The sequence below is a fragment of the Balaenoptera ricei genome, chromosome 15 (genome assembly GCF_028023285.1).
Source record: "Balaenoptera ricei isolate mBalRic1 chromosome 15, mBalRic1.hap2, whole genome shotgun sequence".
In the NCBI taxonomy this organism is placed as follows: domain Eukaryota; kingdom Metazoa; phylum Chordata; class Mammalia; order Artiodactyla; family Balaenopteridae; genus Balaenoptera; species Balaenoptera ricei.
Genome location: NC_082653.1, coordinates 50,131,363 through 50,158,132, shown reverse-complemented (window position 1 = coordinate 50,158,132; position 26,770 = coordinate 50,131,363).

The window sequence follows — 26,770 nt, the reverse complement described above, 5'->3', positions numbered from 1 at the left end:
GCATGTGAATACATCCTTGACAATTTTTTTAAAGATATTGATGAGCCAGACCATTTGCAAATGGGTTTATTTATAGTCTCACAACTTAATAGATATTCTTTTTATTCAGTGGTTGTAAACTGATTGTAGGCAAAACTTTAGCTATAAAATTAAAATTTGTAAGCATTTTCCCAAACCATAGGAAAATATCTGTAAGAATTGGGTGGCTTTAATACACATTATCATTCAAGGTTCTTGTTAAAATAGATTGCTTATCAAAAGACATACAGATGGCCAACAAACATATGAAAAGATGCTCAACATCACTAATTATTAGAGAAATGCAAATCAAAACTACAATGAGGTATCACCTCACACTGGTCATAATGGCCATCATCAAAAAATCTACAAACAATAAATGCTGGAGAGGGTGTGGAGAAAAGGGAACCCTCTCACACTGTTGGTGGGAATGTAAATTGATACAACCGCTATGAAGAACAGTATGGAGGTTCCTTAAAAAGCTAAAAATAGAACTACCATATGACTCAATAATCCCACTCCTGGGCATATACCCAGAGAAAGCCATAATTCAAAAATATACATCACCCCAGTGTTCATTGCTGCACTATTTACAATAGCCAGGACATGGAAACAACCTAAACGTCCGTCGATAGAGGAGTGGATAAAGAAGATAGGTGCATATATACAATGGAATATTAGCCATAAAATAGAACAAAATTGTGCCATTTACAGAGACGTGAATGGACCTAGAGACTGTCATACAGAGTGAAGTAAGTCAGAAAGAGAAAAACAAATATCATATATTAACACATACATGTGGAATAGGTGAACTTATCTGCAAAGCAGAAATAGAGACACAGATGTAGAGAACAAATGTATGGATACCAAGGGGAGAAGCGGGGGCAAGATGGATTGGGAGATTGAGATTGACATATACACACTACTATGTATAAAATAGAAAACTACTGAGAACAGATTGTATAGCACAGGGAACTCTACTCAATGCTCTGTGGTGACCTAAATGGGAAGGAAATCCAAGGAATAGGGGATATATGTATACGTGTGGCTGATTCACTTTGCTGCACAGCAGAAACTAACACAACATTGTAAAGCAACTATACTCCAATAAAAAGAATAAAATTTTTTAAAAAATAAATAATAAATAGAAAAAACTAAAATGAAAACCTTTTACTTAGGAAAAAATAAAATAAAATAAAATAGATTGCTTATCAATATTTGATATATCATTGTGCCTACAATTTCTGCATGTTTATTTAAATACATATTTCATAGTCACTCACTGTAATATAACTACATGCTTCACTGACATCAGTTCTTCCTGGATCCCACAAGGAGGGAATTTAACTGCTAATGCAATGCATTCGGAGAGAGAGCAGAGAGCCGCAGCCCGGCTTAACATGTGCAGTGCATTCTTACTGCGTCTTCCTTCGGTATTACGGAGCTTATGGATGTGGAGTAAGTGTGGAACAAGAATGATCTGGTATAGCATTATCTTTTAATTGGAGTTTCTATTTCTGTCACTGTTTCATTTGCTCACCATAATAGCTTAAACCATAGCAATTGGCAGAAGCATCGTTGTTGGTTTGGACTGCAGACAAAAGGACACGTGCCAAGTGTTTTATTTCCAAAGAGGCTGGGGGAGGAATTTAGGATTTTGCCTAGATTTTGCTTGGGGAACAAATTAGATCCGAAAATAGCTAAGTGCACATTTAAACCAGGTTCCTGAGGTGTCTTTGCATCCAACAAGACCTGATGTGTCCTCCCAACTCTCTTTACCTATGCTACCCATTTCTAGCTAAAGGTTAATATTTGTAACTTGAAAGATGTATTTTCCTGAAAATAACGTATGAGGAAACTTGGAGCCCTTGTGTTTGTTGGGAGCTAATGTCCAAAAACATCAACACATTTGTACATAAAATGTGAGCAGGCAACTTTGTCCTCACATAAAAGATGGCAACATTTCTGGTAATTCCTATATCTGGAGGCAGTTCACAAATGGAGTGAGAAATGCTGAGTCTAATTCACCTGGAGAATTGTATTTATATCTGCTGTTCATGGGTCAACATGAGCTATTAAGGAATACTGTCTAAGTACCTTGTCCTTTTTTATTGCAAAAGTTTAGTCCTGTCCTTACCAAGTCAATTGTGCTTGTTCCCAAACTTGTTTATCCACGTTTCTCAATTTTTAAAATCAAGCAAGCTATTAAAAACTCATATAAAACAACGAGATGTGAATGAAAAGAGATTTTTAAAAATAAAACTAAGTTGAGTACTTTGGAAAATCTCAGTAAAGATGAATGACTTTAAAAATTGCTCTCAAATTAAAAGTGGCCTCAATGTGAAATATTGGGGAGAAAATGTCAAAAGCAGAAAGATTCCACACTCAGGTTATGTCCCTCTTGTTGTTCCTGCTGTTGTCATTGTAATTTTATTCTTGTCCCTCTCTAAAGAGATCAAAAATTGGAACTGATCGGTGAATCAGGGCACGGTTTATGCGAGAAACACAAAGCGGTCCTGAGCACTGGCAATTGTTAACTGATCTGTTTGCGGGATTCTTCCTGGATCCTATGTCCAGAGATGCTGATTTAGTTGGTCTAGACCCAGTGAGATATGAGCCTCCAGATTTTTATAATTTCCCTAACTAATTCTAACATGTAGTCAGGTTTTAGCACTAATGCACCAGAACAGGGATTCTAGAACTTCACCTGCAGATATAATCTGTGGATTGTAACTCAGTAGGTCTGCAGTGGCGCGGCCCCAGGTTCCGCATTTATAGTAAAGCTCCTGTGGGATGTTGATGCTACTTGTTCTGAAGCACGTTTTGAGGGGCCCAGGATTAAAGAACGAGAAACGAGTACCCCGTCTAACATTGGTTCTCAGCCTTCAGTGCACCTGCAATTACCTGGACTTGTCTCACTCACGGGGATCCCGGTTTGATTTCCAGGTGTTGTCACCGTGCACTCAAGGCCCAGAAGCACTTCTCTGGAAGGCAATGTGTTAAAAACAACAACAACAACAACTGTGCACGTGGCAAAGAACATTTATGTTGAGGCACATTGTGAATTGCTGCTAAAATATGTTGTTTGTTTTCCGTCCTCAGGATGGTTCCCCACGCCTCCATCCTCTCCCCTTCACTTATAAAGTCTGCTGATTAAGGGTCCCCTTGAATAGCCCATATCATGACACCATTATTCTCCCAGGACTTGCCCTACACAGTCAATCAATTCTGTAGACTTTGAAAGCATGAACAAGCCATCTGAAAACAGAACCATGTGTTATTCTTACCCAGGTCCTTCAAACTCAGCTCCTGGAGCTGTAGAAATAGCACACGGATTGAGACCAGATGCCGTGCTCTCCAGAAAGCTGGTTTGGTAACAGGTTTCAGCTGTGTGAACATTCAACTCCCCGGTGAGTTGGGAGGCCTGGAGTGGAGAAGAGTTGGAGGAAGATTAACCCTCTCAAGAGAGGATCTCTGGGAGTGCAGAGAGCAACTTAAATATCTAAATTCCACACCCAAAATTAGGAATGTTGAATGTGATCTCACTCTTGGAATAACTGATTTAGAGCTTATTATCAAGCTTCAAATCAGCAAAGATTTGCACAAATGTGTGATTCATTGTAGCAGATCAAGAGCAGAAGTCTTTCAGACATTAAACATTTGAAAAGAATTTGTTGGACATTTATCATGGATAAGATGGTGGGCTGCTCACGGGAGAAATGCCAAAGAACTAGTGAAAAAAAAAAAGTCAGAATAAACTACGAGTGTGTGGTAGATTGCATTTTCCAAAAATGGCCACATCGGTTTCTCCCCATATGCTCCTCTTGCATGGTGATTTGACACTCCTCTCGTGGAGAGATGGGGTCTATGTCCCTCTCTTTGACTCTGGGTAGGTTCTGTGACTACAGCAGAAGTGCCGCTATGTTTCTTACAAGGCTAGGTCGTAAAAGGTGATATAGCTTTCAGACTTTCTCTTGGGGTACTCCTATTGGAATCCAGCTGCCACGCTGTGAGGAATCTCAGAGAATCTCATGAACAGGTCCTGTGTAAGTTCCTGCCAACAGCTAGTTTCCCCATCAGACGGGTGAGTGAGGACACCTCCAGGTCATTGTAGCCCCAGCCATCCAGACACACGTCTCCTTCTATCCTCTTCAGCTAAGATCCCCAACATCCTGGCACAGATGCGAGCCATCTCCACTATGCCCTGCCCAAATTTTTGGCCTGCAGAACTCACGGTCGTAACAAAAGGGCTGTTTTATGCCCTACACTTTAGGGTAGTTTGTTACTCAGCAATAGATAACCGATAGAGGATGACTGAGTTTTCTATCATTTCTTATGACTATCATATCAAGCTTTCAGGGTAATTAAACCATTAAATCTGAGGCTGTCACATGTAATTTAAGGACGTTAGAAATCCAGATGTATAGCTTATAGTTTCTGTAGTAAAATTAAAATGATAAGTGTGTTTGAAATAAAAGATGAAACAAATCTAAACACTAAACACTGTCTAATGCTAACCACACATCATTGAATAGACATGCAATTAATAATGGGCAAAGAAATTGTGAATACCAAACTATAATTCAAGTTCAGTATGGTATAGAACAATAAGGAAAATGCCTGGTTATTTTTTTAATGACCTACTTAGGAATTAAAAGGCACAGTTATAGCCAAGGCTTAACTTTCAAATAACAAAATACTAATTACATTTTATTTAAGCAAAATGAAGACAGGTAGGTAAACTAATTAGAAATGAAGTTCATTTTTGTATCATTTGTTCATGAATGTAATGTTATTCTATTTATCTGTTTTCTCTTCTAATTAATATGGGAAATGGAAAAAATGAAAGGGACTTGGGAAAATTGGTTTAGAGAAATATAAACATATTTCTATATATATATATTAGTTTCTATAAACATATTAGTTTTCTAATACATATATCAGTTTTGTGTGTGGATTTCAGCTCCTTCAAAAATTTAATGAGCTGCTAGCCTCCCAAGTTTCAGAAAACTGCAAAACTAAAGGTGGCTCACAGATATAATGAACATAAAATAACGAAACAGGCCAATCAATTAGATCACTACTGTGTTGCCATGTACCTGCCTAGTGACTGACTCTTTTCTTCTCACAGATTCAGGAGCATGGAACTCAGGGTGAACAGGCTAAAAAGGGATTCTGTGGACACTTTCTCCATCATTCACCTCTCCTTCTAAAGCTCTAGCACTGAGGGATCCCAGTTCTAAAGAGCAGTCCTGTGTACCCCCTATTTATGGTTTTTTAATGTTCAATTAATATTATGGAAACAAACCCTTTCAGCAACTTTCTTCTAAATCAGTTTTCTAAAATCTGCTTGTCTCAGAATTTACAAACAAAACATACAGCTTTTTGAAGACGCAAATGTTCACAGCCCTTTATGCCACTTTATCACACCTCATGTTCTCAAAGCCCCAGAGCAAAAGGAATTTTTCTTTGTTTATTTACATTTCTGGGAAAGAATTCCCACTTGCTTCTGTACCTTATCATTTTTTTCCCAAAATCAAACCTAAAATTTATAGATAATACCTTCTTCTTCATTAAAATCATGAAATATATTAAAATCCTACCTGCTAAAAAAAAGGAGGGGGAATTTCATGTGGCTCAAGACAAAAGACATGTTTAATAAAATTAATTAAATTAAAAAGTGAAATCAAAATAAGAATGAAGTTGAATTCCAGCTGCCAGCCAGGGCCCTCCTCTTCCAATAAGTCACCAGACAGACAGTAATGTGAACCCTGATGTTTACTGCAATCACCAGTGCCAGGTGTGGTTGTATGTACACATACCTACCATAAGAAGAAGAAGGTGATATTTAGAACTCTTAAAATTTTTCTTTTTTTTACTTACAGAATTTTCCTCTCCAACAAGCTGCCTGCCTTAAAGGCTTGCTTGTTGGGGATATTTATGGTACTGGAATGAGTCTTATTTATTTATTTTTTTCTCTTAATTTTGCCTCTAAGGCCAGATTTATATCTCTTTGAATCCCAGTAATGTAAATTGTGGATTTGAGTAGATCTAGAGGAAGGACAGGAATGAGAAACATTTCTGCGATATTCAGAAGAAGTTGAAGCAAATTTGGTTGATGGAACATCGCCTCCAGTCTTAGCGAGTATGGAGGCTAAAACCTGGAGAAATGGCTAATGAAGGCAAGATTTGCACCTTGTTTTCAGGAAACAAAAAAGCACCCGCTGTTTATTTCTGCTTCTCCAAATGCAGGTGTTTTGAATCTAAATACGAGGGGGCTGGCATTTCTTCCAAACAAGCTGTGCTCTGCGGCTCTTAGAGTCCTAAATCCTCAACAAATTTACAGGTAAGGGTCTAGCCTGGACCACACATCAAACACAGCCACTGCTGTCTTTGCTCCAGAGCCATGAGCTTGCGGGATTGTGGTTTCGCTTCTCATGAGGCTCTGGCTGAGAAATGGCAACTATTTAATGGTGTGTTGAAGAGGTGGAAGCCAATGGAAGCGGAAGTTAAAAACTAGAACTCAGCCCTCTCCTGGTAACCCAAAGAATTTCCCCGGTTGCCATTGATGCTGGTTTTTCTTGTGTGTGTGCGTTCATACGAATACGTATACGCCTCAGCAGATTCCATATATGTTCTTATGCATGTTAATAACAGTGTTTTACCACAGATGGAGTGAGAGAGGGGGCACCGAATTTGAAGTGATGTGCTTATAAAGGATGTCTGTGATTTCCAATCCAGTGAACCACTGGGGAGTGAAGGAATTATGTGGAATTGACATTTCTCAAAAATGAAGCCCGAGAAACTACAAAGGCACACAGTTTCAGCTCTCAGAGTTCCCCGTGGGAAAGAAGATGGTTAAGAAGGTGGCATCTGGAGTCAGATGGCTTAGGTTCAAATCCCAGCTCCATTGTGTAAGTTCTCTGTGCCTCAGTGTCCCCATCTGCAAAATGGGATTGTTTGGGTAGTCAGTGAGCTAATACCTGTAAAGTGCTGAGAACAGTGCCTGGCCTCAAGCTAGAAAACAAGATAGGGCAACACTGAAGGACTGGCCAGGCTACACTAGTTTTCCTTCTACATTGTTGTTCCAAGGAGGCTGTTTCTTCCATTTTTATAACAGAACTTTTAGATTTGTTTTCTGAAATGCAGCTAAGCTTTGTCCCCTTTATTCTTTTGTCACGGCCGTTACCCAAGGAGCGAGGGTTTTCCTCAGGCGAAGCTGGTGCAGTAACTTCCCAGGTGGTCTCTGTCTCTGCACACCTGCTGTCCCAGATCTTCCAGGCTGTCCCAGGTGCTGTTTGCTCAGTGCTGCTTTCACCTCACCACACTCAGTACCCCTGCCCCGCTGCACGCAGCCTAGGGCCTCTGCCTGGTTTCCACACCTTTCAATCCAAACTCCTCATGGCACCCCCAGCCCCAAAGCATCCCCACGTGCAGGGCAGGCCCAGGAATACCTCCTCTTTTGCTATGTCAGTGGCCTCACCGAGGACGGGGTCCTGTAGGATCTGCATTTTCTGAAAGGAGAAAGGAAGTGTTTTCCAAACAGAGGGTGGTAGCTGTGAGAAAAGAAATAAAGGAAACCATGAATCAGATGGACATTCTGAAGTCGAGAAATGGCGCCATTCCAAGACTCAAGGAAGAATGGAAAGCAGCTTGATACTATTAATTCTCTTTTGTCTTCACATCAGTGAGCTCTCCTCCCTCACCCAGCACCTGGGACATAAGAAGAAACCAATGAACATCGATGTATTGATGATGCCGCAGGAAGAATTAATGTGTTGCAACCCTATGTTCTTTGAAAAAACTATAATGGTTATGAGAGGAAATAATTTTGAGCATAGCTCTTAGTTTTCATGTCTTCTACTCTTCGTTCCCGTGGTGTTTTTGGTTTTGTTTTTATCTCTGCAATGGCTGAGTGTACATCCTCTGTTCACACCCGCACCTTCCTCTGGGGGGCTACGTCTCCTGACCCAGTCTTGGGTTTCAAGGAGGAGCTGCTGGTCATAGAATCCTGTTGCTCTGACTGTAGCTGAGCCAATCGGAGTCCTTCCCTGGGGTTTTTCAAAATCTCACCCCAAAGCCTAGTCACGTCGCCTGTCACGGGCCACTGTGACACCACTGTGTAGTGTCCAGCTGGTCCCTGCAGCTCTCCGTCTGCTCCTCTCTCCACAGGCTGCTCTGCTCTCAAGAGCCAGACGAATCTTTCCTCCAAAACTTTACTCAAATGTCAATTGTCTTCTCAGTTCTCTTTTGACTTAGCATCCCATTCTGATGAAATTCAGAATTTTCACCACTTCCCACCGGTTTCCCATTTCATTTCCTGCCACTCTGCTCCCACCGCCACGCCATTCCTCATACACACCAGACGCACTTCCACCCCAGGGCCTTTGCAGGAATCATCTGCTCTACCTGGAACACTCTTCCCACCAAGAGTGGCTCACCCTTCCCCTCATTTAAGTTGCTACTCAAATGGCACCTGCACAGAGAGGTCTTCCCCAAAGTTCCTGTACAAAATAACCCCTTGCTGCCCCCCTGTCCACACTCCCTGTTTTCTGACTCTTCCTAGCCCTTAACGCTACCTGATATAGGTAGTTTTGGGGTTTTGTGTACTGTCTATCTCCTCCTACTAAAATTAAAAAAAAAAAAAATTATTTATGTTTTATTTATTTATTTTTGTCTGTGTTGGGTCTTCGTTGCTGTGCGCGGGCTTTCTCTAGTTGTGGCGAGTGGGGGCTACTCTTTGTTGCGGTGCGTGGGCTTCTCATTGCGGTGGCTTCTCTTGTTGCGGAGCACGGGCTCTAGGCATGCAGGCTTCAGTAGTTGTGGCATGTGGGCTCAGTAGTTGTGGCTCGTGGGCTCTAGAGTGGAGGCTCAGTAGTTGTGGTACACAGGCTTAGTTGCTGCACGGCATGTGGGATCGTCCCAGACAAAGGATCAAACTTATGTCCCCTGCATTGGCAGGCAGATTCTTAACCACTGCGCCACCAGCGAAGTCCTTCCTCCTACTAAAATGTAACCTTTACAAGTGAAGGAACTTTGTCTACTTTTGTTCCCTGCTGTCTCCCCAGCATTGAAAACAGTGTTCCACATAGTAGGTCCTCAATAATTATTATGTTGATGAATGTCTTACTGAACTATTGTTGAAAACTCCTACCCCAACGTCTTCAACCAAGTCCTAAGAGCTTTTGAAAGGCCACGTTAATAAACGTCTTATGCAATGAACGAACAAGAAAAAGATTCAGAAATAATCTTATCAAACCTCCTCTTTTTAAAGATGAGAACAAGGAACCCAGGTGGGTTGAGTGCAGTGCCCAGAAGCACACACCTATTCACTGCACAGTTGCTTTTGGCAGAAAATAAAAACCCAGGCTGAAGCTGTTTACCAGCCTCACGTAGGAAGGCACCCATGCTGCGTGTGAGCCCCTCCTGACTTCAGTACATCTGGGAAGCTTGGGGCAGGAAGCAGGTGCAGCCAGCTGGCTTTGTTTTCTCACAGGCCAAAGTGATATATGGCCTCCCCGGAGCATGCTTCCAGAGAAGGGACTTGGGAAGCATAGAACCGAAGGTCTCCCTGCCCCTTCTCCTGTCTCTCATTATCTTTGGTTGCACAAAAGGATTGAATAAGTGCCTGTCACATAAAAGACTCCCACGCCCCCGGAGCCAGAAGTGGGACAGTACAAGGGAATGCGCCAGAGGTGCTTCAGTCCCCACCCCCGGCTTCCCTCTCCCACAAGGAAGTGTCCCTGTTCCCTCCCCACCTCCGCACTGCACATCCACACCCCCAGAAGGATAGAGCATCACAGTGATAAATGATTTCCAACTTGTTTGGTAACAGAGCTCGCAGAAGGCAGTGCCGTTCTTTTATAGAATTCCTTCCATTTCCAGGTGAGGGAACTGAAGTCTGGGAGGTTTAATGACAGGCCTCAGGATCACCCATCTGGTTACTGCACAGTGCACCCCAGGCCTCGAACTTTTCCTCTAAACCTTCCTATCAAATTATATCAATTTTGGTTTCTGGGGAAGAAGCAAATTCAATTGCATTGTTCCCGTACAATACAATTCTTAAGGTGCTCATGGTAGATAATTAAACACTGCAAAGAGTTTTGTGCTAATTTACTTAATGAAATGCAACATATACATAATACATATGTGTATATATATGTTCTTTTTTAAAATATTTATTTATTTGGCTGCGCCAGGTCTTAGTTGCCGCGTGCGGGATCTTCGTTGCAGCATGCAGGATCTTTAGTTGTGGCATGTGAACTCTTATTTGCAGCATGTGGGATCTAGTTCCCTGACTGGGGATCGAACCTGGGCCCCCTGCGTTGGGAGCACAGAGTCTTAACCACTGGACCACCAGGGAAGTCCCTATATGTGTTTTTTATACATAAATATATTATATAAATATATGCATATATATATATGTATATACATATATATGAAGCTTCAGATATACAACAAGGCAAATAGAATAATATAATGGACACCATGCACCCACCATCCAGCTTAAGATATAAAACATTAAAAATACCAACAAATCGTCCTGTGTAACCCATCCAGAACATTATGGTTTTAATTTGAATTTCCTCATTACTAGTGAGGTTGAATGTATTTTCATATGTTTATTGACCGCTCATGTTTCCTATTCTAAAAATTGCTCATGTAATTAATTGATTTTTCTATTGGAGTGATCATCTTTGTAAGAGTTCTTTATATATTCTGGAATTGAATCCTAATCATGTATATTGATTATATTACAATCAAATACACTGATATTTTCCCCCAGACTGTGGCTTGTCTTTTTAATTTTTTGTTTTGGCCTACAATGAACATAAGTGTTTTGCCCTAGTATAGTTGAACTTACCACTTTTTTAAAGATTTGTGACTTTTAACTCTTAGAAATCTTTCCCTACTTCAAGTCCATAAAGATATTCTTTTACAGTTTCTTTTAAAAAAATTTAACGACTTGATTTTTGTTTTTAATCCAACCTGGAGTTTATATTTACATACATTAGGGAGGAAGGACCGAAATTAAATTTTCCGTACAGTTACTTATCCCATCACTACTGGTTGAATATTCCAGTCTTTCTCAGTACATCTGCATTGCCTACTCTGCCGTTTATCAAGTTTCCATGTGGGCACGGACCTGCTTCTGGGTCTTCTCTTTTGTTCCACTGTGTGATCTCTCGGAGCCATAAAGCTAAAAGCAGACATGAATTTCATTTTCCTTTAATAACACAAAATCGTTGAAGCTGGATGATGGGCCCACAGGACCTCATTATACCATCTCCTCTACTTTTGTGTATGCTTGTTAGTTTGCATAAGAAAGAGCTGCGCAAGTACTGCATCTTGGACCGTAGTGGAATACAGACGGCATCACTGAATGCAGGTGCTCATGGGCCATGCTATTAGGGCACCAAATCTTTGCTGATCAGTCCTTCTCTGGGAAATGCCCTTCTTCTCATACAGTACCTATTCTCCTGGCTAATGGCACTCACCCCCTGGAAGCATTTGCTGACCACTCCAGGCTGAAATGTTTGTGGTGGGGGGGGCTTTTGTCCATGCCGTGCTCCAGCAAGACTCTTACCCCAGCTGTCTGGGGCCTTGCCTTTCCTGTCTAAACTTGCCGCTACACTGAGCTCCCTGAGAGCAGGAACTGTATCATATTTATTTCTGTTTCCCTACAATAGAGCAAATTGCAGATATCGGATGCTTATTGATTACTCAGTGAATGAGCAAATGAATGTTCAAATATTCTTTTAGGACTAATGATAAGCAATAGGAAAGAAATGGGGAGACAGGCAGGTTTCTGACTCATACGTTTGGCCTTTAGAATGTAATCAGTGCTGGGATGATTCCAAATGCTAAGACCCAGACTCCATCAGCAGAAGGGCTGGGAAAAACTCATCCTAAAAAGCAGGAGGTGTCTGCAAGCATCAGCAGAATGTGTGACCTAACGCTCATGAAAGGATCTTGGAAACGTAAAATCCCCATGCTCCTACACAAAGTGGTGTGACTTATTATCAGTAGCTTCTGGTAACTCATACTATTCCTGAGTATCTCTTGCACTTCTGAAACAGTGTTTTTTTTAGGAATTCAAGCTGCATGTGAAAAATCATCAAGATTATTTTCTAAAATAGCTAAGAAAAAGTACAAGATCTCTCAACTAGGCAGACAGCACAATTCATCAAAGAGCTCAAAGGTAATATGACCTGCCCTGCCTCAATGACAATTTGAAATGCACTTAGGAGAAATAAAAATCTTTACCGGCAGAACTGGTTAATTGTCAAAGCAGAGCAATAGTGTCTGTTTTGAGCGATGCGATGCTTTCTTTTTGTTTCCAGGATCAAACACAAGTGTTTTCATGTGGCTGCTCAGACTTGTTTTCACCGACAGAGGAAAAAGCCTCCACTGGATAAGACACTCTTACCACTTCCCATCACAGAGTAAACCCTTTACTTTTCTTTGGTGTTTCTTTTACTTCTCCAAAGGAGTAACAGGAAGCTGTTTCTAACAGAATAAAGAGGACAACCTACGATGTTAATAATTAAATACCAGAAAGTAATGGTTGTCTTCGGTTTAGAATCTGGAGCCCAGGGAGATGAAGGGACTGGATCCAGGATCACAAGGTGGTCAGTAAGTTGCAAGATTTCCTGACTTCAGATCCAGTGATCTCTCCCCTCCCCGCCGGATTTGTTTGTAATTAATCTGCGTTACAACCCACTTAGGATGAATCAAGCAGATAATATGTGATGCCTTTTTGGAAACAGAAAAAAACTTGGACAGTTTGGTAATTGGACCGCAGATGAAATCCGTGAGAAATTAGGGGAAGATTCCAGGCATTCTGGCTGCGGGGTAACCCTGCATCAGATGGTGTCACTTCAGAAGCTTAAGACTAAATTTTCTACCAAGAATCTGAAAAATGCCTTGATCTACCTACTTAGCATAGCGTGAGACTGTAAGAAGGCAGAGAGGTGTGGCATGTGGTTTGATAAAAATTAGTAAAAACGGTGCCAGAAGAGAGGGAAAAACAAAAACAGATGTGTAGCCATGTATAATCAGAAAGGCATTATGTACATAATCCTACCAGCTTTATTCAATGGCTCGTTCCATCTTGGTGATCATGTTGGTAGATGAGCTGATTGCAAACTTGTGAAATATTCATAACGAGCAATTTCTGCTAAGGGACAATGAACTGTCACAGTCGAAAGGATTACAGCCCCTAGTGTGACACGATTCCGTAGGCCGCCTCCTGCCTTACCCAGAAATCATACCTGCCTGTTTCCTGCCTATGGCACAGGTATGAAAGAGCAGGGCACGGTCGGAGAAAGTGCCCAAGGGTGGAAGGACAGAGTGCAAACAGTGGCCTCTCAGTTTGGACACCAAGTGGAAAAGTGAGACCGATGTTCACAGGTTTCAACCCCAAGGCTGTCCTCCGACGCCCAGGCTTTCGCAAGTGGGTTTGAGGACTATTTTGTTCTGAGATCTATTACATTCTCAACTCCTTTTTTTTTTTTTTTAAATGACATAGCTCTTTTTAAATTTATTTATTTATTTTTGGCTGTCTTGGGTCTTCATTTCTGTGCGAGGGCTTTCTCTAGTTGTGGCAAGTGGGGGCCACTCTTCATCGCGGTGCGCGGGCCTCTCACTGTCGCGGCCTCTCTTGTTGCAGAGCACAGGCTCCAGACGCGCAGGCTCAGTAGTTGTGGCTCACGGACCCAGCTGCTCCGCGGCACGTGGGATCTTCCCAGACCAGGGCTCGAACCCGTGTCCCCTGCATTGGCAGGCAGATTCTCAACCACTGTGCCACCAGGGAAGCCCTCAACTCCTTTTATGTAAACACTGTCCTTTGGAGGTGGAAAAACTAGAGGGACAGGTGAAGCTTATTTTCACCCATGAGTTCTTCTGTCACATGGCGCCTTGCTTCCCAAAGCTGTGATCAGTGGGCCAGCAGCATCGCCTGGGAGCATGTTAGACGCCCAGCATCTCAGGCCCCACCCAGACCTTTTGGGTGTGGATCTGCATTTTAACAGGATTTGCATCCCAAGTGAATATTATGCACTTTAAAAATCTAGAGCAAAGGACTTGCACTTTTTCAAGGCGAACAAATAACCTTTTGTGATTCAAGATCCCATGGGCTTAGAGCCTTAGATGAAATAGCACACAAGCCTGGGATTTTGATTTTCAGGAGATCTGTTAATACCCAAAGTGTATTTGGAGGCTAACCCATCTGGTTTGCATGATTCCGTCACAGTTACCACAGTTACTGTAATAACTGTCATTAGTGTCTCTCCTTTATCCAACGTGTGAGAATTCCACTGCTTGCTTTGTCGGCTTTCACGATGCACTGCTCCAAGTGAGGTAATTCCTAGGTTTTCCATGTGACGCAAAGTACATTTTGTCAGTTAATTCCTCGACATCCTTACTCTTTGTTAGGCAGTTTCCTCGTGTAACCAGAGTCTGCTTCCATCTCCACATAGACTCCAGCCCTTCTTACAGACCTGGTCGTTGGCAATTTTACGTGTTGATTTCAGATTGGTCTGTTCACATGAATGTGGTTTTCATTTCACTCCGACATTTGTCATTACAGTCACAATTGACCAACTAGTTCATTGCTCTTTCATTGTCACAATGATCTGTCACTATTTATCAAGCACCTACTAGGTGCAGACACGTTGCTCAGAGATAACAGAGATGTCATCTCTAATCCTCCATGCAAAACAGCATGCGGTATTTCCCCAAAATACAAATGAAAAAATCATCTCAGTAAGCTCAAATGGTGAGAGAAATGGTAATGTCACGATTAGGATACAGGTGTGCCTGAGTCTAAAGTGGTGTCTTCTCACTGCCTCACATGCCCCCGTTAGCATTTGGCAACTCACATTGTTGCAACCACAATTTTGCATTCATGTAACAATGTTATCGATCCCTTCTCAGTGTTACAAGCATTGATTTCACATTGTGTGTTATGCATACATTTCATTTGGGAAAGGAATGTTGAAAAATGAACCCATGTTCTAGTCAGTTCTCTTAGTGTTGCAAGGAGAAACTCAAATTAGCTGGAAAAAAAGATAAGTGTGAAGGTCCAAAGACAAGGAGCTCACCTGGGCCCCAAAGGGGCTGAAGCAAGAACTCATAAGACAGGCATAAAGGCAGCCCTGAGCCCAAATGTGTCTGGGGGTCGTGGGGTTTGTCTCCATCTTGAATCTTTCTGCCCCAGTTTCCTCTGATTATGGACCACCCCCAACTACAAGAAGCGACTTTCCTGTATCCAAATAGAAAGGGCCCTGCTGTGCAAAGAGTCTCTCTCAGCAGCACACCCATTCCTGCTAAAGAGACCATAGTCCTGATGATAAAGAAGTGAGCTACAGAAATGCCCTAACTTGAGGCAAATCCTAGGGAGCAATGCCTGGCTCTGTGTTCCTTGACCTCCTGTGTTTTACATCTCACCGAGCTCCCCTGCAAACCAAGTCCCTTTAAGCCGGAGAATCCTGGCCCAAGTTTCAAAATGTTGTCGTAAAATTAATGTCTTACTGCCTTCTCTTCCAATATCTGGTGGCCCCCAGATGGTTATCTTGACCTTAGCTTTGTGTCACTGTATCTTATTCAGAGGGAACGGGACAGTTTTGTGGACAGAGATGCTTAGGCAGCATAGATGCTGAAATTCAAGGTTAGAGTAATGTGGCAAGCGGCCACCGGAAGCTGAAAAAGGCAAGGAATGGATTCTCCCCTAGAGCCCCCAGATGAAGTGTGGTCCTGCCGACACCCTGGTTTCATCCCAGTGATGTTAATTTCCTACGTCTGGCCTCCAGAAATATGAGAAAATAAATTTCTCTTGTTTTAAGCCACCACGTCTGGGGTAATTTGTTATTGCAGCCACAGAAAGCTAGCATACTTGGACATACAAAAATTCTGTACATATATGTGAGTATATCTCTACCATAAATACTCAGAAGATGCTGTCCTACAAATGTCCATTTATAATCTTTACAGGTATTGCCAATAGCCCCCCATGGTGGCCATTGAACAGCCCCACCAGCAAGGTTTAAAGCTTCTATATGCTAACACTCTTGCTATCACAAAGTTATTAAATGCTTTGATTATAAAATTAAAAATTATATTCTAATTATAGTTTTAATGTGAATTTCTATTATTCATGGGCTTGTTATTTAAGAGTCATTTGTATTTCTTTTTTCTGAAATATCCGTTTGCATCCATTGCCATTTTTCTGCTGTGGTTTTCATATTTTGCATAATCAGTTTGTACGAATCTTTATATGTTCAAGTAATTAATCTGAATATGAGTAGCAATTAATTTTTATTTGTCATTTGTCTTTTGACTTTGCTTTGCATACAGGATTTTTACCATACAAGATTTTTTTTTAATTAATTTATTTAATTTATTTACTTTTGGCTGCATTGGGTCTTCATTGCTGTGCGCAGGTTTTGTCTAGTTGCGGAGAGCGGGGATTACTCTTCGTCGCGGTGCGCGGGCTTTTCATTGCGGTGGCTTCTCTTGTTGCAGAGCACGGGCTCTAGAGCGCAGCCTCAGTAGTTGTGGCTCACGGGCTCTAGAGCACAGGCTCAGTAGTTGTGGCGCACGGGCTTAGTTGCTCCGTTGCTTCCCGGACCAGGGCTCGAACCCATTTTCCCTGCATTGGCAGGAGGATTCTTAACTGCTGTGCCACCAGGGAAGCCCCCATGCAGGGTTTAAAAAAAACTTTATGTAGTTAATATTTATAGCTGCTGGCTTTTGGATCATGCTTTGAAAGTCTTTCCCGCATTAAGATTATTTTTTAAAGTGCTTTCTTCTAATTATGAGCAGTTTCAGTTTTCACACTGAAACCTTTGATTAGTTTAGAATTCAGTTTTGTATTAGGTATGAAAGATTAAATTAAATGTAATTGATTTTCCACACATCTATCTTGGAGTCCTAATACTACTATAAATGATCCATCTTTTTAATCTTTTTTATGTATTTGGGTCTATTTCAGGACTTTCTCTTTGCTACACAGATCTTTCCTTCTACACATTGTTTTAAATAAAATAAAGTAGGCTGTAGAAAGTGAATTCTGGTTATGGTGTTCGAGTCCCCCCGCGGCTGACATGTCAGCCACCATCAGGTCTCCTGTTCCTTTGGCTCCCAGGCCCGATGTGAGGGATACTTGGGACCCTGCAGCGTCAGGAATCCTCCACAGACAGGCACCAGGCTGCACTCTGACGGCCACTTCCGCTCCTGCCCCTCCTCCTGGTGAAGCAAGCTTGCAGGGAAGGGCCTGGTCGTGAGGAAAACTAACTTCAGGACACCTTCCTCTTGGCCTCAGGAAAGAGTCCCTTTGAAGGGACCGGTGAGAAGTCGGGTCAGCACAATTGTGGGGCACTTGGGAGATAAATGAATAAAAACCATCACTGTTTTTGCCAACACGGTTACACAGATAAGAAATTACAGTCTGGGCTGGGGACATAGCCAAGCACAGCCACAGGATGTCTCGGGAATCCTCTAAGCTTCCCGCCACAGGAAACATGAAATCTCTAAAGCCATTCTGGGAGTGAAAAATAAGGTGGTACATAGGGTCAACTGAGTTCTCTGCATCAAAGACTTGAATTGTGTTAAAAACAGCAGCGGGACACAATGCCCCCTGCTTCCCGTAGATCCAAACGTGGGAGGGGAGGTATAAAGAATTTTCTCTGACATATCCCTTTCCCGTGATTGTTTACAAATCTTGCCGTGTTCTATGATTTATGCAGCTCCTTTAACGTTTTTTCATGTTTGTTTACTCCTTCGGTTAAGCCTCTTTGAATGCACAGGCATGCATAATATGACTTGATATAGCAGGACTTCTTGTTCTAAAAAGTAAAAATAAATAAATAAAGTCAGCTAGCTAGACGCCTGTCACAGGCAAATGCAGATAGGCAGGAGAGGCTAGCTTGCTTGTCATGGTAAATGTGGAAAGAGGCTCCTGTCAATCACCGCCGTGATAACATCAGTCTTTGGCCTTGTCTCAGAGACTACGGACTGCACACAGAGAGCTCTCAAAGTGTCGCAGGACCTGCACAGTCTTAAAGATATCTTCAGAGCTCACGGGAAGAAAGGGATCCACCCTTTTTCCAGTTAGTCTAGATGGATCCCCATCTCGGGGGCAGCCACGGCAGCAGAAGTCTCTATTAAAATCAAAGTTAGCTAAGGATAGAAAGATAAGCATTTCCTCCTTCTTCACCTTTAAAGCAGAATGGCTTATCCATTGGGCTCAGGGAATTGCACAACTCTCAGGGAACTGTGCGAGAGCAAGTTCTGCCTGGGGTCTGCTGGGAGAAGAGCAAGAGGGTGATGGTAGAGACCAGACGCAGATCACAGATGGTGCCGCTTAAACGCATCCGGTCACATCTCAGACCTAGCAATATCGACTTTCTATGGTAACGTTTCTCATCCCTGACAGCCATTTACATTGAGCTACTAACTCTTCCTTAGAGAGGCTATACCCGGTTTGATAAAGATGTAAGGGCTGTCTTTGGGCATCTGAAATAAGTGGTAAGGAGTAAGACAGGAAGCTCTGCCACTTGGAGTCTGAAGACTCACATTTCTGGTGATCGTTATACAGACACACTCGTGTGTATGTGCTCTCATACACTTACACACGTGTATGGCTATCTCTCCGCTCAATATTTTAGATAATTAAGAGATGATTAAATTGGAGAGTACTTTTTCAGAGACAGTGAAGAAAGAATAGTCTTTTCACTAAATGGGGCTCTAATAATTAGGTATTCATATCTTTGATTCATACCTGGCATAGTATACAAAAATTAACACAAAATGTACCATACAGTTCAATGTAAAACCCAAAACTATAAACAAATTAAACATAAATATTGGGCTTCCCTGGTGGTGCAGTGGTTGAGAATCTGCCTGCCAATGCAGGGGACAGGGGTTTGAGCCCTGGTCTGGGAAGATCCCACATGCCGCGGAGCAACTGGGCCCGTGAGCCACAACTACTGAGCCTGCGCGTCTGGAGCCTGTGCTTTGCAACAAGAGAGGCCGCGATAGTGAGAGGTCCGCGCACCGCGATGAAGAGTGGCCCCCGCTTGCCACAACTAGAGAAAGCCCTCGCACAGAAACGAAGACCCAACTCAGCCATAAATAAGTAAATTAAAAACAACAACAACAACAAAAAACAAAAAAAACAAAAAAAACCACATAAATATTAAACAAAGTATTTGCAGCTTGGTTTAGGCAAAGTTTTCTTATATATGGCAACAAAAGTATGATCCACATAGGAACAAATTGCTAAATTGAACTTAAAATTAAACATGTCTGCTCTTTGAAAGACACTACTAAGAGAATAAAAAGGGAAACTACAAACTGGGAGAAAACATTTGCAGAGCACATAACTGATGAAGGACTTGTATCTAGAATACATAAAGAACCTTGAAAATTCAATAATAAGAAAATAAACAGCCCAGTGAAAGTAAGAAAAGATTTGAACAGACACTTCACAAAAGAAGATACACAGATGGCATAAAAATACATGAAAAGATACTCAACATCATTAGTCATTATGAAGACGGAAATTAATAACACAATGAGATGCTACTACACACCTTATTAGAATTACTAAAATCAAAAAGACTGACCACTCCTAGTTTTGGTAAGTATGTGGAGGAACTGGGACTCTCATACACTAATGGTGGGAATGTAAAATTGTCCAACCATGGTCCAACCACCTTGGAAAACAGTTTGGGAAGATGTTACAACCAGTTCAAAGGAGAATCCAAAGCACCACACATAGGTATAGACAAAAGATGCTAAAATAAATTGACAGCTAGATGCAAAACCAGTCAATAGCCACAAGACATTAATCAATTGCATTCCACTGGACTGCATTTGCATTTCACGGACAAGAATCATTTGTATTACTATCAGTTTTCTACAAGTTACAGAGTTGCGAAAAAACTCAGAGACAATGGAAGGTGAAGATAACCAAGATGGATGAGGTATGAGTTAAATAAATCTTTGACAGGTGCTCATTTTTATCTGTATAAGTGTCACGATTTTACCTGTTAAAAAATTACCCTTTAATAGGAACTTTGAACAATGCCTACCTCATAATAGATACTCAATAAATATTAGCTTTTATAGTATTAATTTTATTAATATTTAAAATGACTCGAGTCACACTTTAAATTCATCTGGGGAAGGTGCCCTGTGAAGATAGCATTTATGTGTTCAGTCACTTCAGATGTTCATCCAGTCATTATTGAGCTATTCCTGGAAATAAGGCCCAGTGTTAGTTGTAACTTATTTGATAAGACAGAGCTGAGTTTATTCTTCCGCAGTGAGTGAGAATATTACTTAGCAGGCCTTTGTAGCATTTCAGAGGGGGCAAGGCAAAGTAGGGGTACTTATGAGATTTTGAAATCTAGTTTAAAGTGAATCTTTCAATAGGAGGGGCTGTGGGCTTGGTTAGGAATGGGTAAGGATCATGACATCATACTTTAGGATTGGTAGATACAGCAGGGTAGGGAATTTGTGGTGAAGGTTAAATTTGTGAGGTTCAAAGCCTCGGGGTATAAAAATGTCATTTGATTCTTTCTTTGAAGAGTTGGTGGGTCTTTCAGGAAGTTTCTGGAATGATCAATCATGTTATATGCAACTTCCTGGGCAAGAGTTACCTGAAATAGTGACAGCATGTTAATAAAGACAGTGGAATACTAAAGTCATACGATGTAGGCTTTACGCTGTGTGGGTATAGATGGTTTGGTTCTCAAGTAACATCTTTCTTTTATACTTCTTATTGGTCATTTATTATTTATGGCCTATTTTGATAATTACATATCTGGTGCAAATGTCTAAATACTAATACTACTGCTAATAATAATAACAACTACTGCTACTACAGCAACAGCAACAGTTGTGTTTATCCCATGCTTACTTGGGTCTGTAATTCTGAAAGCAGTCCTATATGGTAGTACTTATTATCCCTACTTTATAGATGAGCAAACTAAGGCTCAGGGAGTGGCAGAACACAGAACTGAATGCAGGACAGCAGGCTCCAAAGTCTACATTATGCTTCACAACTAAACAGTGAGCTTCCAAATGCCAGGCCCTTGGTCATGATCTTCAGCATCCAGTACAGTCCTGGGCACAGTGTTAATAAGCGCTGAGTAAGCATTTGTCAGGAATACTGAATAGTGAGACAATTTGTCCAAAGGCATCTGAGAAGCCTTCCCAAATGGGAGCATCTTCTGACTTTCAACCTAAACTCTATCTATCAGCCACAGTTGCTGCTTAGTTGGCTGACCAGGAAGAGTACTGCACAGTTTTATTTCTGTTTAACGACTGAAGTCCTTGATTCAGCTGCATAATGCACAGGGAAAGCTATAAGGACTCTATTACCAGCAAATTGGTACTTTAAGCCACAACATTCATTCAGTCTGGATGCATTAAAGGCCCAGGGTGAGGTGGAAACCTTCGTTCTCTAGCTTTTTCCATTATATACCGAAGATCATTGATCCCCAGGGTGAAATAGAGGGAAAGATGAATTTAGAGCACACGACAAGGAAGGAGAACAAAACTCATGCTTGTTGTGTCATTTTCACCCCAGTCTCCATGAAATTTTTGTAGCTTTCAGCATGTGATTTTGTTCATTATTTTGTTTGTAGTATTTTTTACCTGGTGCAAATTAATAATTTGTCTATCTGAACATAATATTCAATGTTAATGATCTGACATGCCCTGTGCTTTTCATCTGGCCACATAAAGGACAAGTGCCATGGAAATCTATCATCCACATCTTGTTTTATGGTTCTGTTGGGAATCAAGTTTTAGTTGATTTGTCATATCAATTTTCTCTCCAAATCTTAACTCTTTTGAACTTTTCATTACCTACCCTGAAACTGTTAAAAGTAGTCACAGTACATGCTTAGGATTCACAGTGGTTTTTATTCACCTGAAGCCTTGAGTTCACTTTGTAGTTTAATTCTTTTGGGATGTAAATCAGAACAAGGTGAAGTGGTGTTTGTATTCATTAGTGTGAGATGAATCACTTATGGGATCAGATTCTTTCCTTGAATTCATAAACAGTTCAAGGGAAAATAATCCACAAATAGAATAATCAGAATATGGGATTTAGCATAATTTCTTTTGTATTTAGGTAAAAAAATTCATTTTAAAACGTTCTAACAGATTTGATAGAAAAATTAAAAATAAAATAATTTATAGGTTGAAAATATTCTAGAACTGACTGTGGGAAGAGAAAATGATTAAAGATTATGGAATACTGCATTTTGTTTTATGGGCTTAATCCTATCAGAATTACTTCCTAATTTGTTTTTTACAATAGTTTTTTCTCATGTGAAAACTAATATAAAATTTGTCCTTTTTAAATGAAAAATGTAAGTTAGGAAAATTTCTGTTCCTGGTAATGAATGACTAGGTAATATCTAAACTAGACAAGCAGAAAAAAAATACATAAAAGCACCAAAAGCTAACAAAAGTAAGGAATTTCTGGATCAAGATCCAGGAGAGGAAGGGAATCCAGAAAGGTAAGCCCAGCATTCCAGGCCACCTCCATCCCAAGGACAATTGCCAGTCCTAAAAACAGGCCTGACCATCGGAATTGCACTTTTGAAAAAATCTCACCTGGCTACACATGCCAGAGTTCTGAGCCTGCCACAGTAAACCACCCCCAATTTTGGTCTAAGATTCCAAGAGTAAGAGTGAAATTAAAATAAGCCAGCCTTTACACAGATGGTAGCCTTGCTTCAACTATTTTGGGTAGACCAGAAAATTGCAAATCTTAAAATTGGGTTAAGATCATCCCAGACTGCTGGTGCCACTAGGTGCCTAAAAAAGTCAACAGAAAATCTTTGGAGGAGGAAAGAAAAGTCATCCTATACTGTGAAGTATTTCTACAAATAATATTTCAAACACAATGCCCAGCACATAGTCAAAGATAAACAGGCACACAAAAAGACACGACATAATAAATGAGAATCAGCAGAAACAATGAAATGGAATAGCTAGAATATATGAAAATCAAAGAAAGAGATAAATACATAGGTAATTCTAAGTAATGATTGACTGTATAAGACACTAATAATGATAATAATAATATTATTTGTAATGTGCCAAAAAAAATGAGAGCAATCAAAATGGCCTTCATCGTTAGGACTGAGTATTAAATCATCTGGTGGAATGCTACAGAGCAGGGTTCAGCCAAATCCAGCCTGTGACCTGCTTTTTCCATAGCAAATACATGACAGACTTTGTGGCCCACAAAGACTAAAATATTTACTTTCTTGTCCTTTACAGAGAAAGTTTGCTCACCCTTGCTACAGAGAAATGAAAATAAATGAGCCCAACCTACATACATCAACAAAGTTGGATGTTTAACATACATCATTCAACCTAAAAAAAGCAAGACCAAAAGAAAGACTCCAATATGATTCCATTGACATAAAGTTCAAAAAGCCAACAAACTATAGTTTCAGGACACATTTTTAGGTAGTATAACTACAAAGGAAAGCAAGGAAGCGATTACCATAAATGTCAAAAGAATGGCTACTTCTAGGTGGGAGAGAGGAGAATGTAATTGGGAGAGACTGCATCTCAGAAGTAGTGGCAGAGTTCTTGGCCTGTGCGACTGTTATTTGAGTGTTTGCTAAATTTGCTAAAATGTAGGTTTATGTTTTATGCATTTTTCTGTACATGTATTCTATTTTATAATAAAAGAGATTTAAAAGGTGAATTGTATGCAAATTAAAAGGAAAGGAAAGAAGGAGAGAGGGAGGGAAGAAATTGTATAATTTAGCCCACTGGCAAGACTGATGTTCTTTGCCTAAATGAAAAAAAAATCCTAGGCAATATTTTCAACTACTCTTTGATTTGATAGGTAATTTCATAGGAAATGACTGCCCATTTATATGTTTATAAAGGGCTTAGCTTGGAGAAAAGGTCAGTGTTCTTGCTGTGAATAAAATATTTATGAAAATAGCCTTGGCTTTTCTTTCTTTGTTTCCCTACCTGGGTCCAGCCACCCAGACTTAGGATGTGCTAAAGACTTGCCCTGGTCTCCGTGCCGTTCAGAGATATTTTTGCCACATCCTCTCTAAAGGAGTTGAGACTTTTTTCCACCGTTGGCAAGGTCTTCATTCTTTTATTCATTTCCTCTATCTCTCTGAAAATATTCCACTTACCTTATTTCACTAAGGTATATTAGTATAGTGAATGCCAATTTTAGTTCATGTGTCAGAAGAACTTCGGAGCTGCCATGTTGCACAGCTCCGGGGGGGGGTGGTTCGCGTCATGCCACTCTCTGTCGTTGTGCAGTGCTCAGAGCGCCCCCCTTAGGCAGCAGCCTGGCTAGCACTGTGCAGAGGAGTTAGCATTAATATTTCTATGGGTTTCAAGTAGAGGGGAACGGATTAAGTCTATTGCATAAAAGATTCAAGTTAAGCAATATATGAACTTCTTACTTTAAAAAACTCCAAGATAATAGTAGGCGCAATGTATTTGTAACACTCTTCAGGATATAAAGCTATATCCAATTTATATACCTTCTAGATTTTCACATAGATTGTTGCAGTTGATTCTCACAATCAAAACTAATAGCAGTAGCCAAAGTAACTTAAGTTTATGTGAACTGCATCAGATAGACCTGCCCTAAGGTCTGGGCTCTACCTTCTACTGTGAGATCTTGGGCAAGTTGCTTAACCTCTCTGAGCCTCAGATTCCTCAAAAGAAAATGACGATGATAAGAGTATCTATCTACCTTAGAGAATTAAGTGAGATGATATACATAAGGTACAGTGACTGGTACATATGTGCCCTATAACAATTAGATAATACTCTTTTTAAATGTATTCTCTGATCATTCCTGCTTCTCTTCAAAAAGGTTCCCTTCGTCCTGTATCCATCCAGTCCTCCAGTCCAGAAACTGGGAGGGATCCTCTGCACCTTCTAATCCTTCAGTCTCCTCACCCCTGTCTCTGCCATAGCTATGTAATCACCAAGCACCATTCATTATCCTGAATCCCCCTATGCTCATATTACTTCTTCTCAGACTCTTACAAACTTCCGGAGGGACACTTTGCCTCCATCCATCCATCCATCCATCCATCCCCCATCCATCCATCCATCCATCCATCCATCCATCCATCCAACCATCTATCTCCCATCCATCCATCCATCCTTCCATCCAGCCATCCACTGAAAAATCATACTGAGTACACAGAGTGAGTGGCTGAAGAAGACCTCTCTGAAGAGGTGACATCTGAGCAGCTGGGACAACTGAGGGAGTGAGCATGGAGATTTGGGGGTGGGGTGGGGAAGCATTCCAGGAAGAGAAAACGATACATGCAAAGGCTCTTGAGACAGACGTGTTTGTGAGCCAGTAAGAAGGCAGAGAATCTCTGCTGAGTGCCAGGAGATGTGGCTGGAGCAGCTGTCAGAGGCTGAACCATACCAGAGGTGGAATGATTGACAGGTTTAAGCCAAGGGGAGACATTTTTAGAAAATCACACTGAAGAGGCAAGAGGGAAGCAGAGGGACAATGTACAAGACCATTGCATGGGTCCACGGGGTGAAGATTAGCATGGCAGCAGACAGCCTTTCTAAAACACCGTTCTGAGCAGGTCACTCTCCCCACCTGGCCCCTGCGTGCACTGCGCATACACACACCTAAAACCAGCCGAAGTTTTCTCCGCTGCCCCTAGAATAAAGTCAAACTCTGGACCCGTTTCCCACCTCCTGTCCTACATGATCCTGTCAGAGCTCATGATTCTGTACCCCTGCACCCGCTGCTCCCTCACCCTGAAATCCTCTTCTCTCCCTTGTCTTTCCATTTATTCTCCAAAACTCTGCTTTATGAGCTCCCCATAGAAGCTGTCCTTGATCCCCTTCCTTCTCCCCTCCCAGAAAGACATAACTACATCCTCTTCTGAGACATAAAACTATAATCATATTTATCATTCTGTCCTGTACATTGTGAGCCACTTATGTGCAATGTTCCTATGGTTTTTTTGTTTGTTTGTTTGTTTGTTTGGACGCCTCGGGTCTTAGTTGCGGTATGTGGGATCTTTTTGTTGCAGCGTGTGGGCTTCTCTTTAGTTGTCACGTGCGGGTTTTCTCTCTCTAGCTGTGGCGCGTGGGCTCCAGGGTGCTTGGGCTCAGCAGTTGTGGCGCACGGGCTTAGTTGCCACGCAGCATGTGGGATCTAGTTCTCCGACCAGTGATCCAACCCGCGTCCCCTGCATTGGAAGGCAGATTCTTTACCACTGGACCACCAGGGAAGTTCCCAATGTCCCCATGTTTTAATTTTTTATCTTGAGCCCTCTGCATAATTACTGCCATCAGGTATGTGTTTAATTTGTGATTAATTGTATAGTAAACAGAATTTTCTCTCTGTGTGATTTTTTTCAGTGGAGCAGATTGCCTGAGATTGTTTGGGTATCTCTTGGCTGGAATGTCCAAGAATCTCAAAAGTATCCTTTTGATACTTTTGTCTCAGTGTTCACATATGGCACTGCCAGCTGCTGGAGGGCTAGGATTCAGAATTTAGCAGTCAGTGCCTCCCCCACATTCACCTTCTCTCTGCCTTTCCTGGGCTGTGAGTTCAGTTTCAGTAGTGAACACTGAGTCCACTGGTGCCACCCTTCCTGACCTCCAGCTAGTCCTAGACTAACTCTTCCTTCTCAGTCAAAACCAAATAAAAGTCATATACCCCTGTTGATTCGTATTGACTTCAGCTCTAAGAAAT